Genomic DNA, 8,317 nt, shown 5'->3' on the forward strand with positions numbered 1-8,317 from the left:
TGGATAGACGTTCCGATTGCCCCCGATCGGGGAACATATAGTGGTCTTTAAGGTCCAAGTACCTATGTTTTGGTAAGCAGAACTGAGAGTTAAAGGATGAAAGTCGGCCATTCCTAATATCATCCTATCGGTGGTTCGCGAGTTGTTTGAGGACCGGAGCAGCTCGCGATGAAACGGTCCTAGGGTATTGGTTATCCATCCAAGGAAGAGTAAATGCGATCCTAGATGTGTGTCGTTGGCCGTTCTACCGGTATCGCCTATCGATGAGATATCGACGGGCATGCCTTACTCGAAAGTTGAATTCTAGGATCGATGGTCAAACAGACCTATGAGCGATAAACCAAACTGAACACGTATTGATGTCGGCTTTTCCTATCATTTGATGCCGCAGGTTGTTTAGGGACCGGAGCAACTTGCGGCCGAGACGGTCCCCGGGGGTTTCTTTCTCCAAGGAGTGGAAACTATTAAGCAAGAGTTGTAGCAAGATACGATCCTCTGATGTGTCGTTGGCCGTTCATGCGGTATCGCCTGTCGATGAGATATCGATGGGCATGCCTTACTCTACCGACCTTCTAATTGAGAGTATTAATCAGGGATCGATGGTCAAACAAGACCAATGAGCGATAAACCAAACTGAACACGTATTGATGTCGGCTTTTCCTATCATTTGATGCCGCAGGTTGTTTAGGGACCGGAGCAGCTTGCGGCCGAGACGGTCCCCGGGGGTTTCTTTCTCCAAGGAGAAGAAACGATTAAGCAAAAGTTGTAGCAAGATACGATCCTCTGATGTGTCGTTGGCCGTTCAAGCGGTATCGCCTGTCGATGAGATATCGATGGGCATGCCTTACTCTCCCGACTGGATTACTGAGAGTTTAATCAGGGATCGATGGTCAAACAGACCAATGAGCGATAAACCAAACTGAACACATATTGATGTCGGCATTTCCTATCATTTGTCGCAGGTTGTTTAGGGACCGGAGCAGCTTGCGACCGAGACGGTCCCCGGGGGTTTCTTTCTCTAAGGAGTGGAAACGATTAAGCAAAAGTCGTAGCAATAATCGATCACCTGATGTGTCGTTGGCCGTTCTTGCGGTATCGCCTGTCGATGAGATATCGATGGGCATGCCTTACTCTCCTGACTGTTTAATTGAGAGTTATAATCAGGGATCGATGGTCAAAAAGACCTATGAGCGATAAACCAAACTGAACACGTATTGATGTCGGCATTTCCTATCATTTGTCGCAGGTTGTTTGGGGACCGGAGCAGCTTGCGACCGAGACGGTCCCTTCCCGAAAGATGGTGAACCGAGTCGTCTGGCGTAAAAACCGGACGACTCGAAAGGGCTTGACCCTTTCAAGTGAGCGATAATCACATTCTACGCTCAGTTCGACAGCTGCAAGGCAATCACTCGCTATGTTCAGAGCTAATACATGCAACATGCCGGCATTGTTTCCACCGACGCATGGATTCAAGACTGGTGCACTTATTAGTTAAACCGTTCGCCTCCGGGTGTTTCGAGTTCAAGTCTGGATGAGGATTGATCTTGCTGGTAATAGCTTGAGCCCCTGAATAAGGGGTCGAAGCGTACATCTTGAGACCATGTACAACATATTACCAAATCGGCACCATGGGTTCGGGTGCAAGTGATGTAACCGTGAAAGATGTTGAGCAGCCCAACATCGGTTTACACACGCATAATAGGAAGGCAGCGCTGTCGACTGGTCAGTCGTGTAAGAAGTGTGCATTATCGATCACAAATATATTGGTGATCTGTAGGTTGCGCATACACCATGCCCGGTGTAAAGTGCCGTGGTCCCCCCCGGGGGGCTGCATCAAACCGTTCGCCACGCGAACTACCCAATGGAACGAACTCGATGCATTTAATAAGAAGAAGAGATGATAATGAAACACGGTCGATTTAAGAGTTGAAAACGTTGAAATACCTATAAGCAAGTCTTAAGTTGGTGGTGACCGTTACGCCCCAACAAATTGGTGCCTTACCCTACACCAAAGAGCCATTCAACATGGTTCAAGTGAGCGATAATCACATTCTACGCTCAGTATGACAGCTGCAAGGCAATCACTCGCTAAGTTCAGAGCTAATACATGCAACACGCCGGCATTGTTTCCACCGACGCATGGATTCAAGACTGGTGCACTTATTAGTTAAACCGTTCGCCTGCGGGTGTTTCGAGTTCAAGTCTGGATGAGGATTGTTCTTGCTGGTAATAGCTTGAGCCCCTGAATAAGGGGCCGAAGCGTACATCTTGAGAGTAAATGTACAACATATTACCAAATCGGCACCGTGGGTTCTGGTGCAAGTGATGTAACCATGAAAGATGTTGAGCAGCCCAACATCGGTTTACACACGCATAAGGGGTTTATTGTTATCTGTAGGTTGCGCATACACCATACCCGGTGTAAAGTGCCGTGGTCCCCCAGGGGGCTGCATCAAAACGTTCGCCATGCGAACTACCCAATGGAACGAACTCGATGTATTGAAAGAGATGAACAATTAATAGCGAGAATAGGGGCCCGGAAGCAATTCCGCGGCCCTACGGTCGATTCAAGAGTTGAAACGTTGTACAATCGTGGATAGCACCTAGTGCTAATATGGTGAGAGATAATGTGTGAGGAAATTTAGTTTCCTAAAGTTTAGTTAGTGGTTTCCGTTGTGCCCTAACAAACTTAAAGTTGGTGGTGACCGTTACACCCCAACAAATTGGTGCCTTACCCAACACCAAAGAGCCATTCCATATGGTTCTAGAGAGAGAGAGTTGTGTGGAAATTTATTTCCCACTAAGCGAGTGTGTGTCTGTAGTGGAACGAATTCTGGTTGATCCTACCAGTAATATACGCTTGTCTCAAAGGTTAAGCCATGCATGTCTAAGTACAAACATAAATGAATGTGAAACCGCATAAGGCTCAGTATAACAGCTATAATTCACAAGATCATCCTACCACTAGTTACTTGGATAACTGTGGAAAATCCAGAGCTAATACATGCAACATGCCGGGACTGTTGCCCTCGCGGGTAGCTGAACTGGTGCACTTATTAGTTAAACCAATCGCCTCCGGGCGGCTTGAGTTGAAGTCTGGATAAGGACGCAGATCGTATGGTCGCTTGTCGACTGACGACAGATCTTTCAAATGTCTGCCCTATCAACTATTGATGGTAGTGTAGAGGACTACCATGGTTGCGACGGGTAACGGGGAATCAGGGTTCGATTCCGGAGAGGGAGCCTGAGAAATGGCTACCACATCCAAGGAAGGCAGCAGGCGCGTAAATTACCCAATCCCAGTACGGGGAGGTAGTGACGAGAAATAACAATATGGACCTCTCTAACGATGGTCCATAATTGGAATGAGTTGAGTATAAATCCTTCAACAAGGATCAAGTGGAGGGCAAGTCTGGTGCCAGCAGCCGCGGTAATTCCAGCTCCACTAGCGTATATTAAAGTTGTTGCGGTTAAAACGTTCGAAGTTGATTGCCCGTCCAGACACGTGACCGCCACGGGCGCCCGGTTACACGCCGGGGCCGTTCGTGCGCGCGCTCACGGCTGCGACTCACAATGGTGTACTTGGGCGTTACTCTGTGAACGAGTACCGTGCTACCGGTTAACTCCGGCACGGGCTCCTCATGGTGCTCAAGATACTCACATTTACCTTGAACAAATTAGAGTGCTCAAAGCAGGCTAAGACAAAGCGTCCGGCCCCCCCGTGGGGTTGGCGTTGGCCGAGAATAATCTTGCATGGAATAATGGAATATGACCTCGGTTTATACGATTTCGTTGGTTTGTCAGAAACCTAGAGGTAATGATTAACAGAAGTAGTTGGGGGCATTGGTATTACGGCGCGAGAGGTGAAATTCGTAGACCGTCGTAGGACCAACTGAAGCGAAAGCGTTTGCCATGGATGCTTTCTTTAATCAAGAACGAAAGTTAGAGGATCGAAGGCGATTAGATACCGCCCTAGTTCTAACCGTAAACGATGCCAATTAGCAATTGGGAGACGCTACCCCTATTCGGTGCTCTCAGTCGCTTCCGGGAAACCAAAATCGGGTTCCGGGGGAAGTATGGTTGCAAAGTTGAAACTTAAAGGAATTGACGGAAGGGCACCACAAGAAGTGGAGCTTGCGGCTTAATTTGACTCAACACGGGAAAATTTACCAGGTCCAAACTTATCGAGGTAAGACAGATTGATAGCTCTTTCTCAAATTTAAGGGTAGTGGTGCATGGCCGTTCTTAGTTCGTGGAATGATTTGTCTGGTTAATTCCGATAACGAACGTGACTCAAACATGCTAACTAGAACGCTGTCAGCAGTGCGCCTCCGGGCGCACCTGACGTTACAGCCGGGCGGCGCCTTCACGGGCGGTCGTCGGCTACGTTTGCCCTGCTTAGCGGGACAACTTGTGTTTAGCAAGCTGAGAATGAGCGATAACAGGTCCGTGATGCCCTTAGATGTTCTGGGCTGCACGCGTGCTACAATGTGGGTCGCAGCGTGTTCTCGCCAATAGGCGCCCCCATTCCGAGAGGAACGGGAAATCACTAAAATGCCCATCTAGTCGGGATTGGGGACTGCAACGGTCCCCATGAACCTGGAATTTCTAGTAAGCACTAGTCATTAGCTAGTGCTGATTACGTCCCTGCCCTTTGTACACACCGCCCGTCGCTACTACCGATGGATTATTTAGTGAGGTTTCTGGAGGCTTACCTTCCGCGGTTCCTTCGTGAGCTGCAGCTGGCATGGCTGAAGTTGACCGAACTTGATGATTTAGAGGAAGTAAAAGTCGTAACAAGGTTTCCGTAGGTGAACCTGCGGAAGGATCATTACTGATGATCGTCCGCGAGTGACCAACCATGGGCTGCCTTCGGTGTAGCTCGGTCGCTCGCTTGCTATGTGTCAGAATTTGTTGAAAGCCAACTCGTTCGTTGTACACTTTGATGGGTGACCATCACTGTGTCTCCGTGCCGAGCTAGATCTCCCCTAGCCGTAAGGCACTTGAACGCCCCTTCGACGACGAGTTGCATGTGTGTGGTATGTGTCAGAATCTGGTGAAGCTTTCTGCATGTGATGTGCCTTGTGTGGATCCGTGGCCATTGCATTGTGTCTGGTGCTTAGATACCCAGACACTTAGAACGCTTGCGCGGAAAGCAAACTCGATCGTTGTACACTTTGATGGGTGACCATCACTGTGTCTCCGTGCCGTGCTAGATCCCCCCTAGCCGTAAGGCACTTTGAACGCCCCTTCGACGACGAGTTACAAGAGTGTGGTATGTGTCAGAATCTGGTGAAGCTTTCTGCATGTGATGTGCCTTGTGTGGATCCGTGGCCATTGCATTGTGTCTGGTGTGTAGGTACCCAGACACTTAGAACGCTTGCGCGGAAAGCAAACTCGATCGTTGTACACTTTGATGGGCGACCATCACTGTGTCTCCGTGCCGTGCTAGATCTCCCCTAGCCGTAAGGCACTTTGAACGCCCCTTCGACGACGAGTTACAAGAGTGTGGTATGTGTCATAATCTGGTGAAGCTTTCTGCATGTGATGTGCCTTGTGTGGATCCGTGGCCATTGCATTGTGTCTGGTGTGTAGGTACCCAGACACTTAAGCAAACTCGATCGTTGTACACTGTGATGGGCGAGCATCACTGTGTCTCCGTGCCGTGTAAGAGCTCCCCTGGCCATCAGGCACTTGAAAGGTCCTTCGACGACGAGTTACAATAGTGGTGTGTTAGATACGTCAGGTGATGGTATCTACTGTTGTGCAATACGTATCCGGCCACGGCACGGAACGAACGGGAACTGTGGTGCAGACATACAAAGAGTTAAGCCTATTAGTCATTAACTCTAAGGACGGGGCCATGGGGCGGTACGCAAAGGATACGGATGAGCGAGTATGCAGGCCCAATACTCAATAGCTCGATCCGATCCAAGCACATGAGTTGACTGCGGCGCCAGGTTAACCAATGTGCTAGATTCTATTTGGCCAGTAGAATCTTGTGTCTTATGCGATTTGATACCAAGACACCAGAACGAAAGTTAGTTGAAGAGTTATTAAACTCTTATGAAGTATGGTTGTGCAATCACAACTTATGACTTTAACCTATAAAGTGGATATGGACTTGCAATTATAACATGGAATCTCTACACACCCCATGAGCTCGATCCAATCCACGCACACGAGTTGCCTGAGTAGCGACAGGTATACCGATGTGCAATACGTATCCGGCCACGGCACGGAACGAACGGGAACTGTGGTGCAGACATACAAAGAGTTAAGCCTACTAGTCATTAACTCTAAGGACGGGGCCATGGGGCGGTACGCAAAGGATACGGATGAGCGAGTATGCAGGCCCAATACTCAATAGCTCGATCCGATCCAAGCACATGAGTTGACTGCGGCGCCAGGTTAACCAATGTGCTAGATTCTATTTGGCCAGTAGAATCTTGTGTCTTACGCGATTTGATACCAAGACACCAGAACGAAAGTTAGTTGAAGAGTGATTAAACTCTTATGAAGAATGGTTGTGCAATCACAACTTATGACTTTAACCTATAAAGTGGATATGGACTATCAATTATAACATGGGGCACACACCATGTTCTCGATCCAATCCACGCACACGAGTTGCCTGAGTAGCGACAGGTATACCGATGTGCAATACGTATCCGGCCATAGGCACGGAACGAACAGGAACTGTGGTGCAGACATACAAGGGCCATGGGGCGGTACGCAAAGGATACGGATGAGCGAGTATGCAGGCCCAATACTCAATAGCTCGATCCGATCCAAGCACATGAGTTGACTGCGGCGTCAGGTTTACCGATGTGCAATACGTATCCGGCCATAGGCACGGAACGAACAGGAACTGTGGTGCAGACATACAAGGGCCATGGGGCGGTACGCAAAGGATACGGATGAGCGAGTATGCAGGCCCAATACTCAATAGCTCGATCCGATCCAAGCACATGAGTTGACTGCGGCGCCAGGTTAACCGATGTGCTAAGAGAGTTGTTCCTGGGCCTTCAAAGTGACTTCAAAACTATCTTAGCGAATGGTGGCCATGGGCGTAGACATGAGCCACAAGTCACAAGGCCTGGGACTATTGGGTAATAAAGACAACTTAGTCAGAAAGTTAGTCTTTGGACGTACCACCGGGATTGTGTTACATTGGGAACCTTACTATAAAACCCTAGGCAGGGGATCACTCGGCTCATGGATCGATGAAGACCGCAGCTAAACGCGCGTCACAATGTGAACTGCAGGACACATGAACACCGATAAGTTGAACGCATATTGCGCGTCGGACGATTAAACCCGGCCGATGCACACATTCTTGAGTGCCTATCAATTCCTTGATATACAACAAACCAAACTTCAGGGTGGAGCGTGCCACAATAGAACACTATGGCGAGCAGCCCGTCTAGTGTCGTGGGGGAAACACGCTTCCACACTGTGCATAATGGCGTGCTCGGGACCTTTGTTGGGACCGCAGGGCGCTGAAAGTAAAGGGGTGAACCGCATAAATCGCACGCACGTAAACGCGCACACACACAAATAGAGTGAGACGTATCGTAGGATACCGCTAAGAGTACGTTGTGAAACATGGGGAAATTCAATCGAAAACCTCTTTGATGTCCAAGATTTCGTTGACCGTATCCGTCGTAATACTGGATCAACGTGCTTGGGGGAAAACGTCAAAGGGTTTTATAATAGTGGTGCATGATTAACCCATCGATGCCCGAGGGGAACATGTTGTCCAATACAATAGTGGTGCAGTTGGCTCGACATGCTCGGGGGGAGACATCGTGGGTCCAAGTCGACCAAGTCGACCGGGAGTTGTTGTTGAGAGATCGAATCAAAACGATGCCGAGCGGAACTCGTTGTCCTTATTGGAGTGATATTCGGACAACGTGCTCGGGGGGGCCATCGTTGATTCAAAAATGACCGTAAATTGCCCAATCCGTGTGTGTGTGTGTGTGTGAAGTGTTGTTGCGTATATATCGGTTCGCTATGCCCCGGGTTCGAAACGAATGGAATGTGACTGATTTTGTTGTAGGCCTCAAGTGATGTGAGACAACCCCCAGAATTTAAGCATATTAATAAGGGGAGGAGAAGAAACCAACCGGGATTCCCTGAGTAGCTGCGAGCGAAACGGGAGAAGCTCAGCACGTAGGGACGGTGTGTAACTGCACCTGTCCGATTCCGTGTACTGGAACGACCATTATCTACTATGCACGGTGCAAACAGTTCAAGTTCAACTTGAAGGTGGCTCATCTACCCAGAGAGGGTGATAGGCCCGTAGAACGGCACT

The 8,317-nt window shown here is 49.0% G+C and overlaps 1 non-coding gene and 1 pseudogene across 1 annotated transcript; both read left to right on the forward strand.

Moving 5' to 3' along the window:
- Positions 1-7,191: 7,191 nt before the first annotated feature.
- On the forward strand, positions 7,192-7,349 carry LOC125773150 (5.8S ribosomal RNA). The gene has a single exon (XR_007419926.1). It is a non-coding gene; the product is annotated as a 5.8S ribosomal RNA (ribosomal RNA).
- Positions 7,350-8,060: 711 nt separating this feature from the next.
- Positions 8,061-8,317, forward strand: part of LOC125773103 (large subunit ribosomal RNA) — a 3,656-nt pseudogene continuing 3,399 nt past the window's right edge.

The sequence above is a fragment of the Anopheles funestus genome, assembly GCF_943734845.2.
Source record: "Anopheles funestus chromosome X unlocalized genomic scaffold, idAnoFuneDA-416_04 X_unloc_22, whole genome shotgun sequence".
Taxonomy (NCBI): Eukaryota; Metazoa; Arthropoda; class Insecta; order Diptera; family Culicidae; genus Anopheles; species Anopheles funestus.